The sequence below is a fragment of the Dermacentor andersoni genome, chromosome 10, assembly GCF_023375885.2.
Source record: "Dermacentor andersoni chromosome 10, qqDerAnde1_hic_scaffold, whole genome shotgun sequence".
NCBI classification, from domain to species: domain Eukaryota; kingdom Metazoa; phylum Arthropoda; class Arachnida; order Ixodida; family Ixodidae; genus Dermacentor; species Dermacentor andersoni.
The window spans coordinates 85,368,979-85,384,380 of NC_092823.1; the positions used below are offsets into that span (position 1 = coordinate 85,368,979).

The following is a 15,402-nucleotide window of genomic DNA, read 5'->3' on the forward strand; positions in this document are numbered from 1 at the left end:
TACTCCTTTTCGTCATAGAACAAGTATATTCAAATATGACATAACAAGCCAGCACTGGACACAATTCGAGCCATTGAATGCTACAGAACAGAAAATGCACACGAAATACGATATGGTTGGTACCCGCCCCTGGGGCCTCGATCAGACCCCCCCCCCCCCCCCGATCATGATCATATCATGCGTGAGTTATAACAAAGTATTTGGCGTTACCAGAGCAACCACCCATTCAGAATTCGTTGAATTGTATGTAAACACACTATCCAGGCAACACAACCGTTTCATGGGGTCATTTGGCGTTCCACGCACGCTTAAGCAAATATGGCGCTGCGTTTAATTAGAAGACAAAGTGATGTACGAGGTAAGCAGCACTAGTGCGAGATGTGTGTAAAGGGGCCGTGGTTCTCGTGCTTACGTTCAGTAATTTAGTGCTGTGATTAACACAATCACGACGACAGGATAGTGAAACGGTTGTTACATGTTCAGCACTATTCGCCGGTGAAGGCAATACAAATGAGGCAGCTCATGGTCGCGCGATGGCGTTATATCGAAAGACGCATCTGGTTTGAAGGTTGCGAACTGCTGTGTGAGTGAAAATGCGGTTTTCTGTTTGCCCCTGTGCGCTTGGCTTTGGCGTGGAAGCTTTTTGCGCGTGCTTTTTGTGTGGCTTTTTCCGATTGACTCCTGCACTTTTTTCAAAAGCGAAGCTTATTTCCGTGCCTACTTTACCGTGCTTTACCGTGCCTACTTTACCGGCTGCTTGGCTGCCGAGTGCTGTTCGGTCGGACGCCATCTAGGGGAATATGTTTTGGGATATATATATATATATATCGTAGGAAAGTACCAACGAAGTCGTTTATGTAAAACCTTGTACGCTGATCAAGTGTGCACATGTCTGTTCTGCGTAACAAAACAGCTTCTGAACATATATTGTCTGCTTACAGGCACAGATAATTAATAATTAATTTAATTATGGGGTTTTACGTGCCAAAACCACTTTCTGATTATGAGGCACGCCGTAGTGGAGGACTCCGGAAATTTCGACTACCTGGGGTTCTTTTACGTGCACCTAAATCTAAGTACACGGGTGTTTTCGCATTTCGCCCCCATCGAAATGCGGCCGCCGTGGCCGGGATTCGATCCCGCGACCTGGTGCTCAGCAGCCCAACACCATAGCCACTGAGCAACCACGGCGGGTCACAGGCACCGATCATTAAGTAGAATGGTGAACTATGTGTTTGGCGGACGGTACGATTTATTTTTATTTCCTTGGACATGGCCATTCGGTATGTGCCATTGTGAGAGGCGGGGGGGGGGGGGGGGAGAGCTGAGCCTGTTCCCAGGCCAATCCTCTCCAGAATGGCTGCGTCCAACTGCGACACTAAAAGAGGTACAGAATCTCGAAACGTTGCGCGTGTCGTACTTGTCCGCGCAATGCACCCGGCGTCACAGTCATTCCCACGGCGGGCATCGTGCGTGGCCTTCGTCCTATTGCGACATCGCTGCGCATTCCTCTCACTCGCTGTGACTCGCAGCACATCCACGTGACTCGCAGCTTGTGTTTCGGCATACAGCTTGTGAGTTATGCACAGTAAACTCTCAGTTGTACGAACGTCGGTTTATCGAATATTTCAGAATAACGAACTTTTTAAAAATCCCCGGCAGTTTTCTTATAGATTCTATGCAAAAATGTTTCACTTGAACGAATTTCGGAAGTCAATGTTTCAGTTTAACGAACTCGCTCAGAGGACCAAGGCTTATTTTTACGATCAGTTACTCAGTTATCTGATCGTAACTTATCAGTTACGATCAGATACTTCGTTTGAAGACTATGCACAGTGTGACAGTGCACTGATTACCTGTGCTGGACAGACGGATCTGGAGATTGTTTCCAGTGTTCGTCCTGAAGAAGAAGAAGAGTGCGACGAAGAAGTGGCAACTGCCGAGCCAGTTTCAAGCCCTATAACTCTAGCTGAGGTTGTAGGGTACATTGGAAAGTTGAAATACTTTGTGTCTCAACAGCAAGCTGTGCCAGAAGAAGTGTACAAGAGCATTGACTCTTTGGACAGTTTGTTACTTCCTGTGCTTTAAAAGTACAAGTGCAGAAGAAGATTACAGATTTTTTTCTGAGTGAGAAAGGCAGCATTATAACTGTTATGAACCTGGTACTTGTTGATATGTACAAATTCCATTTCACACATTTCTAACACTATGGATGCCATTTCTTTTGCTCCATGAATTTCACTTCAAACTTTTGACTCTCTATGCCATGTCTTAGGTTGGTCTAGTGAATATTCAGTTTAGTGAACTTTCAGTTAAATGAACTATTTCCTTCGGTCCCTTGAAGTTCACTCAAGTGAGAGTTCACTGTAGTGCGCGAACATAACTATGGCAGGACAATAAGGTTTGCGACCTTTGTGACGGATCAACATAAACCTTCGATGAGATTACACGCTGAAAAGTATCAAAATGAAGAAAATTTTACGCATCGCCGTTAGTTTTAAAGCAGTTAACTAACCGGTCAGGTGAAGGTTCGCTTCACATGGATACCAACAAGCGTCGATCTGCGTTTTTTTTTTTTTTTTTTTTGAATCACCTTTACCCTATCTAGTTGGAGTAGCTCACCTCGTATGCTACACAAATTTATTTTCTCTCCCGTGCAACGCGGCAGCGCTACATTTTGTTTTATGTCTGATCACTATGCTAGCTGCAAGGGCTGACTTCATTTGAGGTCATTGATACAGCGCTGTAAATTGTAGAAAGCGCATAAACAATGAAGGACTGGGACAGATACGACACGAGCGCTCTCTCGATTCTCGTTTCTCGCGCAGTTTCCGCTACGAAATGCAATAACCAACTACAGACCAGCGCCGCGTCCTTATCGCAATAATGTAACGCTGTCGACAGGCTGGCGACATACCGGTTGTCAACCCTTCCCAAGAGTAAGCACGAAAGAAAATGGCGACCAGTATACGCAAGTGCTCAGAAAAGATAGCAACCATCGAATTGCTGAAAGCAATCATCGCAGGCAGCGACACAGCTATGGTTGCTAGGCGTAAAGTCACAGATGCAGCGTCTGCCTTCCGGATACGTGCTATGTACAGGTGCCCATGAACAATGAGTGACAAATGGAAAGGAACGTTTTATAGTTCATAAGGAACGCTCTACATAGAAGACGGATCAGGTTGCTCTATAACTACGCTCGTCGGAATGGCAAGGAAATCATTGTTTTTGTTTTCCCTTTTTTTTATGCTCTCGAGCGCTGGGGAAGACTACCAGCGGTAGACGCGGCCATGCAACCGATTCTATATATCGCTAAAAAATTTCGACACCCTTTGGGGCTTATCTTATCATAATCACTATCTATACTGGGTAAATTTCCCTTTTTTTAACACTACCGCTAGCACTTGTCAAGAACACTACGTCATGCCGAGAATGCAAAGGAAAGCAGTCCGTTTATGCATAAACAAAATGTCCCAATCAGACTCTCCTACCAAAACAGTGAGAAGCAATGCATTACCCCCACTTAAATCGCGTCGACAACTGTTAGTAATGGATTTCTCTGTGGCGTCTTTTTTTTTTCTTTCTCTTGTTTTTGCTTTATCTTGTCCAGTTCTAGTTCTAACCGGTTCTATTCTGTCAAAATACAGCGATTTTTTTTTCCTTTAAAATTTCCGCCATTGTTTCATACGGCGTCTCGGCCGTCTTCTGACGGTCCATTTCAAAGCTTGGAGACACCGGCCACGAAGACGACGAACCGCCAACTTCAGAAACAAAACGCAATAGAAAGATTGAAATAACGGCGACTCAGTGCCACGTGCTACTCCGCTGTTTCGATCCGGGCAGTGACGTCACCAATCGAACCATCCGCCGGAAAATTAGCACGGTCGAAAAACACGCAAGTGAGCGCACGTACGTAATCAAAACGAAAAGTGAAAGGAACTCGGCCACGGCGGAACGTAGAACGCTACAGCGGCACAAGTATGGCGTAAGCTTGCAAAAAAAAAAAAAAAAACGGTAATACACCATGTTTGAACGAGATACTTTGTTATTATCATCAACATGATGAAAAGGAGATGTTGGCGCACGAATGCACCACCAGCTAATTGTCTAAAAAATTAGCGCTTTTTACACATACGCCCCTATACTTAAAACTCTGGTACTCGTGCGCACAATATAACACAACGCGCGCGCATATAATGCGCTACCTATATAGTTATAACATACATACTATATAAATATAACATACATGACACATACTACGTATGTACACCACGTGCCCTCCGCTGCATAAGAGAACAAAAAGAAGTTAGACATGCTAAAAAGACAGTGCGAACAAACCACCTAACGTACAATACACGGAGTGACAGCATATATATTGAAATCTGTGTTGCGCTTTTTTTTTTCGGCGTGTACTGAATAATGGAGGGACAAAGCAAACAAACAGAGCAGCGTCCCAACAACAGACTCAAACTCGAGCGAGAAGGTCATTGAACTATATTATGCACGCGATAAGACTGACGCACATCTGTACACAGACACGTTGGTCACTGTCACTACAACGCGCGACAATAGGTTGTCAGCCTGGTTTGATGAATGCCGATCCGATTGCACGATCATTAAATACTGCCCATCAATAATATTAGTCAATCGATGAATGATTTCTTTAATGCGCACAGGAACAAAACTGAGGTCTGGGTGCTGCGGTAGAGAAAAAACAAAGAAAGGTAAGCATGTAAAACAAATACGACTAAGAGTTATGAGGTAAAATAACAATGAGAAAACAAGAATAAGACGTTGATGAACAGGTACATGATGAACAACAATACAGCAACAACACACTATTCTGAGGGAGTACGCGCACGGAAGAAGCAAGAAACCATGGGAAGTCGGGCGAAGAGCGCAGCTGGAAGAAGGCTCTCTCTCTAAGAGAAAGTGTGAAGTTCAGAAAAGAATGGAGACACGTTTTAAAGGATATCAAGATGGAGAAGGTGACAGCTGTAAAGATTTTGCATTCTGTGGAGAGGCGAGGGTCTCCTGAAAGAGGCAGGAACGTGGAAGGGCCTACATGTTTTATGGCAGTCTTCTGCGGAACCCGTAGTGAAACAGAAGCTAGTACATCCGAACATGCAGTAATTCCGTGAATGACTTTGCACAAAAGGAGGACCTCTGTACGACTGCGTCTGCAGCTAAGTGACGGAAGTGTATGACGGTTATCCCGACTTGAAATTTTGTTGGTGCGTGATGTCAGCATACGAAGTTTAATATATACCCTTGTACTTTTCCTGCACACGCTCAATTAAAATGCTATTTGAGTTGCACGTGCCATTACACGCTACTGAGGCACGTTCAAGTAATGAGAGACAGATGGATGCAAACAATTTGAGGAAGGAGGGTACAGAAATCTCTTGTCAGTCTGCAGACCAAACAGAGCCGCGCACAGGTCTCGTGATGCTGTGCGCTTAGATTAGGTTTTAAACCCGTTATTGCACACCAGTATGAACGGGTCTCCGCGCTGTTCTTTAAGTTTTGTTTAACGCCTTGAGGGAAAGAGTTCATCAAGGGGCGGTGAAGCTTAACGCACTATTAATAAACACACCGAGGTGGCTTACTTCAACAGGGCATGATCAACGGAACAAGGGAAGGCGATATTGTGGCTTTTACGCGAATGCGACAGAATTCTGGTTTTCGATGAACTTAGAGCGACACCGTTTAACAGCCGCCATTCAGAGAATGGGGTTAGGCCGGACCGCAGGGCGCGACAGTACTCGATACTTAGTATCTCCTTGAATATCGTGATGTCGCGGTAAAGAAGAAATTATAGACTTCCGAATTGCTAAGTAAACGTCACTGGTGAAAATTAAGAAAACAAGCGGTCCTAAGACGGAACCTTTGAGGCACCGCTATTAGATACCGGAAAAACAAAAGACGGATCATGACCGCTCGTGATTGACCAATGAAGCAGGGCCTATCGGGGGATAGCAGTGTAGTAGAGCTACAGTATCAATTTCAACAAGCTAGTGCGCAAGCTTCTCGAGCAGTAGGGGACGATAGACTGCGTCAAAGGCTTTGCCGAGTTGGTGTCGCAGTACGCAACAGCAACTTCCACCGTTCGCGTGACGGGCACGGAAACCTACGCCACGAAGCTGACAAGGTTGGTGGTCCTTGACGCGGCCAGAAATAAATCCATGCTGATTCGGAACAATAACATCTTTTTGAACAACATAATAATAATCAATAACTTATTTAACATGCCCACGAACAATCCTAAGGTCTGAGAGCTGGCGCACGGGTAAATATGAAAATACAAACACAGGAAATAAAACATGCAACAGAAAACGACGCCTATGAAAAGGAACCACTTAATATCAACAAAAGCCAAGGCGAATTTACAACAGAAAGAGAAATGCACGAACAATGCGTGAGAGCGAATTAAAATAATTTAATCGAGCCATTAGATTACGTGCCCGGGAAACACCATGAGGTTTCAATACTCATGCAGAGGTAATCAAACGGAAAGAATATGCAGTAATTAAAAGAAAAACGGTACAAAGGCAATGGGACGGGAGATAAAAAAACGAAAAAGACTCATGTACACGAAAGCCCTTTGGGCATAATAGTGGCGCAGAACAAAGTACACGGAAAGTTACTAAAGCTCTTATATATTGACAACGGCAAGGCAAACAGAAAATGAACAGAAGATTAGTGAGCAAGTGCTATGTAAAAAAAAGCTACAGGTAAAAATACAAACGTAAGGGAAAGTGAAGAACAGGGGAAGCAATCCATCTAAAACAAATGTAAGTGCAATGCCCCAAGAACATTGAATATACAAGAAAAAAAAAGCCGCTGCAACATTATACATATCGCCAAGCAAGCTGACAATGTACTAGATCAAAGGGCGAAAGAGCACGTACGTTCGTATGCAGAGAAAAAAAGAACTAGCGCACGACAATACGAAGCTGTGAAGAGAACGACGAAAGCGACTGACGTAAGACATCAAGACCAGCGAAGTAGATCTCCACACAGATATTGAGTTCTACACGCAGCAGAATGTTTGCCGTGACAAGCAGGAACGAACAATGGGCGGAGCTCCCTTGTGACATTTCTTCGGAATCTGAACCAGCGACATAAGGTAGCTCGGCGCAATTCAGGTTTAGAAGCTCGCAAAAGAACGGAGTGACTGCGCAAATACGTCGGCAGACAAGGGGCGGCAGTTAGGGTAAAGTGCAAGCGCTAGAAGGTCGACCACTGCCAGTGGAATAAGGATGGCGGTAAACTGCCCAGAAACTGAATAATAATCATAATAACATATTCCCTAATTGCGCGACGTGTTCTCCAAAGGGTTGTAAATCGCTTTTATTACACTTCAATGCGTTGCCGCGCAAGAAACCATCTGGGATTAGCCGGTGCTAGAAGGCCGTATTGATCCATCTGTTCGGAGGCTATTTTCTTTCTTTTCTTTATCGTGCCGAATAAAACAGGTGTTTGCATTCGCAGTTTGAGGAACCGCACTGAAAAAAAAAAAAACGAAGACGACGCGAAGGCTATTGTGAATAATTCGCGAAATGAGTAACGCTTCGTTACTTTTTGTTGCCTAAACGACCAGGAAGTGATCTCGAAGAGGCCAGAAACCAAGACATGGCAGCGCAGCGGGAGGCGCGGAAAAGTCGTTTCGAGTAGTGAGATTTTTTTTTAAGTCTGTCGAAGGTGTCCAGATGCGGAGCCGAAAAATTCGTGCACATAGAGCGCACACCCAATCTGCACACAAAAGAAGCATCCATTTAACTGCAGGGCAGTTCGAATAATAAACACTTCCGCGTGGAATCTAATACGCGTATTTGAGAAGAAAATTTCCGAATATAGAGTCGAATATTTCTTTTTTCATTTCCGAACAAAGAAATACGAAGTGCGTTTGATGAATAGAAAGAGAAAATACAAAAGTAATTTTGTCCCCTTAGGGTTCTCGAACGTGCAGCTAAATCTGAGTACACGGGCATTTTCAGATCTCGCCTCCATAAAAAATGCGGCCGCAGCGCCGGCGGCAATCGAGCACTCGACCTCGTGGCCAGCTGCTGTTACGATCGGCCAGCGGGGCCATCGACCTGCCCCTGCCTCTCCTGCACCACTGCGACAAATCGCCTCGTGATGCTAACAATGCGTTCCCATTGGACAGACCTGCGGCGACAGCAAAGCCAGACACGTTTGACGAATCGAGTGTTTGTTGGTTCATTGTCGCCGTCACGGGCCAATGGGAGCAAGAAAACTCCACGAAAAGGTGTTCTAAGGCGTTAGAGACCTTTAGCATGTCCGCTATTCCAGCAAACGGGGGCGGTTTGGGCGGATTGCCGGATTTGCGGGGGCGTAAACGTTAGCGGCCGGAGCGGTGCAGCCGCCTGGTGACGTGGAGTTCCACCAGACAAACACAGAGCTAAAATTGCAGTAACCCACTATATCCTGATTCGCTGCTGGTGTATATTTTCGGCAGTGGCGAAATGATGAACACGATTACGCCTCTGTCGAAAATTTGCACCAGCAGCTAAGCAGAATATTGGGGACGAGGACTTACGGAGTCGCCATCTGTCGGAAGCACCTCCCTTGTGTAGTATGAGGGATCACGCGGCGCGCTCCTCATAGGTTTTGCTTACGGCGCTCAATATAAACACCACGCGGCAGCCCTTCTGGACATTCATGTAAGTACTCTCAAATCGAAGGAAGTTTTTTACTGTCGATATAATATTCTTGGGTGAAATGAAAGTACAGAATCGTTTACAGACACTGTCTTTTTACCGAATAAGTACAGTGAACGCCACTGCGCGCGGTCGCCGCGATGGAGTCTCCCGAACCGGCTTCTTGCATGAAAGGTAGGCAAACGCTGAAAGTAAACTATGCGAAATTTATTCTTATAGTGGGCTGTCTCTAAACCAAATGGAGCATAATAGAATGAAGCCTCAATGCAGCGATCGAACGGGTTCGCAGCGACCGAATGCGCGTCTGCATGCATGTCCGCGCACAATGTTTTGCTTTCGCTGTAAGCGCGTTTTCGCACCGTGCCGTGAGCTTTAGACCGCAGCATATGAGAATTTGATAGTACAATAGCAACCATTGTTGCATAGACGCTATCAGAACTGTTCAAAAGTAATTTCGTTATGGAGACTTCGACGCCTGCGGCGACTGATGTGCCGTCGCGACGATTCAATCTTTTTTTGCTTTCTAAATTCTTGGTCATTTCAATATTATTTCTCAAGCTGCGTCGCACTGTATGCTTATCGGTCTTCACGGCGTGCAATTTCCCTCTGCTTCTTTTTTCGTAATCCAGTGCATTAATTCATAACACAAACATGACCATATGCCATGCCTTTTTTTTAATGTGCGTCTTACCGCTCCCTTTCCGTTCCAGTGAACTTGCCAGTATCTAGCATCAACAAGTTCATAGACCAAACCGTCATGACTTAGCCAGGCAGTGGGCGAGCGTACGGTGCGCGTTTTCTGCTGCTCACCGAACATCGCAGTCCCGGCGCCGTAGCATAAATCTTCCTCGCATCTGTGCTTGCCGCATACCCGAGTTGTAGCCGATGGCCGTATGCCGGTTCTAAGTTCCGAGAGCCAAGCTTCACACAGCTCCTTGTCCTGCGGCTGTATACGTGTGAATAAGGCTCGAGAGCCAAGCTTCACACAGCTCCTTGTCCTGCGGCTGTATACGTGTGAATAAGGCTGACACCGGACTCCATTGCGTACGTCCGGCCCTGTGGCACCGAACACAGCCTAACATGCTGCCCGCTTCCAAAGGCAGCCACTACCTATTATAGTACTTTCAAATGCCAAACAGACACGCAAGGCGGTAAAGCCTCACCACTTAATCAGAACCGCAGCGCAGGTGGGACTTAACACTTTCGTTTTCAGCTCCCTTTGGCGCTTCCGAAGCAGCCGACGCGGCCGCTGTGTCCACGTGATCCCTCATGCCACGTCCCGCCGATGGTGGCGCCAGCTTTTCCAGTGGTGGACCTTGCCCCCAATAGTAATCGGCTTTGTGTTTGTGTGGTTGAGCTTTGCACCACCAGCTGGCGCCACCAATCTGGCCGCTCACTCAACCGGCAAACAACCAGCGCTTGCCGGATTACCGAACGCACTAGAATTCTCTATTCTCTCACGGACTCCGGTAACCGACACGGCCGTTTGACAGACGCTACAGCTAACGGCGGGATCATCCCAGGAGCCAAGACGCGCCAGCTTGAGTCAAGAGCGACAGTCACCGTCAACGAAGCCCCCTCCTTTCCGTGTGTTCAGTGAACGAAGGTGCGGGAGTAATTAGAGAATTTTAGTGCGTCCGGTATACCGGCAAGTGCAGGCGGTTTGCCAGATGAGCGGGGGTGTAAACGTGAGCGGCCAGATTGGTGGCGCCAGCTGGTGGTGCAACTATCAACCACACAAACATAGAGCGAATTACTATATTCTGCTTTGCTACTGGTGTAAATTTTCGACAGCAGCGTGAGCGTGTTCACAGTTACGCCGCTGCCGAAAATTCACCCCAGCAGCGAAGCAGAATACAGCAGGTTACTGCAATTTTAGCTTTGTGTTTGTCTGGTTGAGCTCTATGCCACGAGGCGGCTCCACCGCTCTGGCCGCTCACGTTCACGCCCCTGCCCATCCGGCAATCCGCCCAAACTACCACCGTTTGCTGGAATAGCGAACGCGCTGAAAGTCTACTGTGTGAACCCTCGCCCTCAACGCGGGTCCTTCGACGATTTTGGACGCTCCGATCGGACGGAGGTTGGACGGCAGTTTCCCTGGCCTAGGGATCTAGGGAGGACAGAGGGGGTTTAAGCAGAACTTTTTCGGCTCCTCGGTGTGTGCTTCACTTCAGCCATGCTAGACTGATGAGAAGTAACGTTCTCCACTCCTCATGTAGATATTGTAAATAAATCCCGTACTCCTCGTTCTCGACGAGAACATGTTCCTCCCTTCAACAATGTCCTTAGCGCGGTTGAGTCGGACGACGGCATGGGCCAGCTACCACTTTTGACATGCCAGACCCCAATTTTTACACCGCCGAACCCCACAGCCACCGCGGCGGGCACTCGGCGTATTACGTGGCACTTAGAAATTGTGCCAGAGCACATAAACATGGTGTTTGCAGAAATAAGTGCTACATCGTACTTCTGAATAAAGGTAACACTATCACTGCTTTAGTAACGCTAACAGCTTCCCTCAAATATATGATTACCTCTCCCGTGCGAATTTTTGTTTTTCTATCCCGAAAGCGTGTTTTCGAGAAAATTACGGCTTGCGAACAGTTCCACCATAACTTGTAAGCAGGGACGTGCGATTCCGTGTTAAACAGCGCCGGCTTCTTTTCTCGTAATATAGAGGGGCTAAAAAATATGCGTCGAAGAAATAAGTGAGCAATGACTACAATGACAGCAGATCTAAAGTTCACATACACACAACAAAACATTTGCTTCCGAGCAGTTCACAAGCGTTTGTATGTTCATGGTGATGTACACACGGCAGCCCTCGTCGGTGGAACACACATCGTACAGGAACACACAGACTAACGACATCAACACGATAACACGAGCGAATACGGGAAAGACGTCTACGGGGTCATCCCTTTTAAATTTTGCGGAGTTTTCAAAACTCGCCTGTAGCATATAGCAACATTTCCTGCGCTGGATCGTACAAAGATGCAGATATTACTTGCACGAGAAAATCTGGACACATCCAAATAAATAAAAAAAAACTAATTACCTTCTAAATTATTGTACGGCATATATTGATTTTACGAGTTGTAGCCGGTGAGATGTCCAGACGTATCCACTCGGAATGAATTTACAGAATGACATCAGTTAGGAGATAACCGCCATCAAACTCGCCGTAAAAATACATTCATACATACATTGTTCTTTTACATTAAGAAAACGTTATTTTTCGCATTTAGGCACAAAAGTAAATGGAGCGCTTATGTATTTCGTCCCACACTTTGGGAAATATCTAGAAACTGGTGTCATTAAGGGGATTCATTTCAAATGTACAGGTCTTGCAACCTCAAAGGCTACCTTAGGTCTTGCAAACTCAAAGGCATTCATTCATTGGAATATGTACAGTAGCGTAATTAAGAAGCTCAATAGTGAATTCGTGTTCATTAGTTGAATAGGTGTTTCGATTTATCGGGCTAGTAATGTCCGCCTCTTTGAAAAATTCAAATGAAGGACAGTAATTATGCAATCTGCCACAGACGATTAAAAAAAGGATTCCGGAAAGCTTCCGTATGCATTCATCTCGTACACGAAAACCTTGAGGGAAAAAATTAATGACCTCGACAAATACGGCGTCGTTATCAAAGTTTAGAACGTTAAATTTTAGCAACTTTTACATATACGCCATTCTTTAACAAAGTGTACTAATGCGCGTGCTGTACATTGTCTTGCAAGTGTTCCTATGGCCATGCAACCCTAATGCGGGATAGAAAGGCATAGGGAGGGAAAAGAGAAGTTCAGCGGGCTTTAAGGCAAACTGAGCAGGCCGGTTCAGGCTTCTTGCAAAGGGTGCATACGAAAAAAACCCAAATCTATAAAAGACACGACCAGCATTTCAAGGTTTAGGAACGGCCTACAGCTTGCATGGTGATATCATCGTTGGACCTTTCTCCTCGCAAAATAGCCGAAGATAATGATACGGTATAGTCTTTATATCGTATTTATGTCAGCTCCACGGCCGAGACAAGAAAAAAAAAGAAAAGCGGCCACACTTTCACGGCACACGCAATCACGTGCACAACACAGATGGAAACTCGAGGGGAGCAACCGACTTTACTGTCACGTGCACGCTTAAGGCAAGTGCACGTCCGGCTCACATTCGGGTCACGGTCCTTCGTATCCGCTGCACCAGATGATCTCTCCGATAATGCGCTTCTGTAGAAAATAGGGTTGTATTATATCAGTTATGCACATGGGCAGTCAGTGAACGAGGGTGTGGAGTGAAGGACGAGGCCTTTCCCTTTGTTTTGCAACAATCGCGGCGGTCCCATGCCACCGGAAGTCGTGTCGATAAGTGGATGCACCCCCCCCCCCGCTTCCCCCCCCCATCCTCCTCAACGGACAGCTGAGGCAATAGCGATAAGCGTTGGCCGTCTGGCCGGCGCCGTCTCAACAGACGCCGCTGACAAGCGGTCCCGATATTGCAGCCGGCGACTCGGTTGGCGAGAAGATAAGGGCGTGAGAAGATAGCCTGCGCGGTCTGTGCGCCCAAGGAAGAGCTGGGAAGTTTACACGATCAGTCAACCTTAAAAGTTTACGGACCGCGAGATCTGACAAACAAGCCGAACATTTCCGTAGCCTCGGAAAAGAAGCCCAATATTCGCATCTGGACACGTAGCCGGAGGCTAGTAGTGGGTCCGTAATTACAAATTAGGATGACTCACGGGGATATATTGACAACATGGACATAACCAAGGACATAACCATTTGGAACAACTTTATTCAGTAACGTACAGCGAGATAAAAATACAATAATCAATTAAAAATTTCAGCGTACTACAGTAAGTAAACATGATAAGATCCGAGCGGTTATATTTTTTAAGTCTCAACCCTACAAAGTAACAGATAAACATAAAGCATAAAAAATGTTATGTTAAATTGAAACGTGGAAATAACCAGGTAAAAAAATTTCACCGACGATTACGATACTACATAATGCGAAATTTGAGAGCGGCTCTGTACAGATAACTTGCTCCAGGCGGGGATCGAAGCCACGTCTTCCGCACTGCCTCTATACCGATTGAAATATCGCGGCGGCCATTATCTTGCCCCCGCACTCATGACTGCTGCACGGTTTTTACTGACTGCCGTCACAAACTCTTCGCAAATACGACGTTTTCCCAAATCCAGCGGTCCGTTAAGTTTTGCGGTTGAATCTAGACGTACAGAGGCATGCTGACTAAGCCATTCGCAATGCGACCAACAGCATGGTCAAAGTGTTACAAGATGTAGAAATGAGCGCTTTACAAAGCCTATCACAAACACGAAAAAAAAAAGTCCGGCGAAGTACGGGTCTTTCTAGCAGTGCAATGCGGCCGTCACCAACTTCATGATGAAGCAGCCTTTGTGTGTATTAGAAAAAAAAATATATATATATATACATTCTACCACATGAAATAATGGAGGCGGAAATGATTGGCAGCTGCGAGGTGCGCGCGGCAATGCCGCTCGCCGTCTGCTGCGTCATCAACAGAAGGGTTGGCGGTTCCGGCTCCGCGCAGACTTCAGACTGACATGCCTTTTTCTTTGTCTGCGACTGACCCGTGCACACTTCGTACAGCCACATCGAGTGTATGTTTTCGTTCGCGTTTGTTTCGAATAAGTCCTTTTCCTGAAGGTCTTCGCTGCAGTGTCTCGTCCTCCCCGTGTCTGTGTATACAGTCCGCATCTCCTGTCGAGAGATGCCATGTTTGGAGTTTCCGCAGACACTTCGTGGGTTCCAACGTCGCGACAACCTGAACGCGCGTGCGTACGTGCACGATTAGCTTTCCGTAGACTTAACTGGCGAGATCACTAAATAAAGAGACCGATAAACACTGCGTAATGACAGAAGTTACAACACCCATCAAGAAAACTAACAGACTGGCAAGTCGTAGATATCGCGGTGGATTGCCCATGACCTCGTGTGCGCTACACGAAAACGCAGACAGGCTACTCCAGCGCCTTCACCATATTTATGTAGATCAGTCGTGTGGTGCGGTTCCAGTGGCGGTTATCACAGTCGATACCTCAGAACGCCGAGTACGAGAGTTCTCACTCCAGAGGGCGTTGCAACTGATCACGTGGCGTAGGGGCTCGACGACCCCTTATACAGTGGGCCCCTCGCCAGGCTTGGCCATTATAAGCATACAAGCGCCGCGGACGCTTCACGCGCTGGCAGATGGTGTCTCGATAGCATTACAACGCTGCCGCGCCTCTCGCGAAACTAGCTGAAAGCTCAAACCACTCGCCGCAGGTCCTCCTTCTCGAGTAACCGGTGTTCCCAGCCAGAGAATCTTTAACAGGCACCGCCGTGACGTAAAAGGCAGTCCTGTAGCTACGTCATTCACCGTGGCACGTCGGTAAATCTGCCAATGCGGAAAGCCCTTCGCAGACACCGGAAATGCGGAACCGCAAAAAAAAAAAAGGAGAATGGGGAACCATGCACAGCAGGAAATCGTCCTAGTGAGCATCTTGAACAGTTCACCGTTATCTATATTTGCAGTGGAACTATGGAGAAAGATAGGTTTAGCTTAATTAGTAAATTACCCTATTAAAATAACAAAACAGTCACCAATACCGTGAGAAGATGGTCTAAATAGAAAGAGGCGAAACGACCGAAAAGACAGGTGGCGACGCCACCTTGAATTTCCCGCACCAGCTCACAGTGACG

General features: G+C 46.5%; 1 protein-coding gene across 2 annotated transcripts in view; it reads right to left on the bottom strand.

Moving 5' to 3' along the window:
• LOC126544193 (uncharacterized) overlaps positions 1-15,402 on the bottom strand; it is a 126,647-nt gene that overhangs the window by 42,924 nt on the left and 68,321 nt on the right. The gene's annotated exons all lie outside the window — the stretch shown is intronic.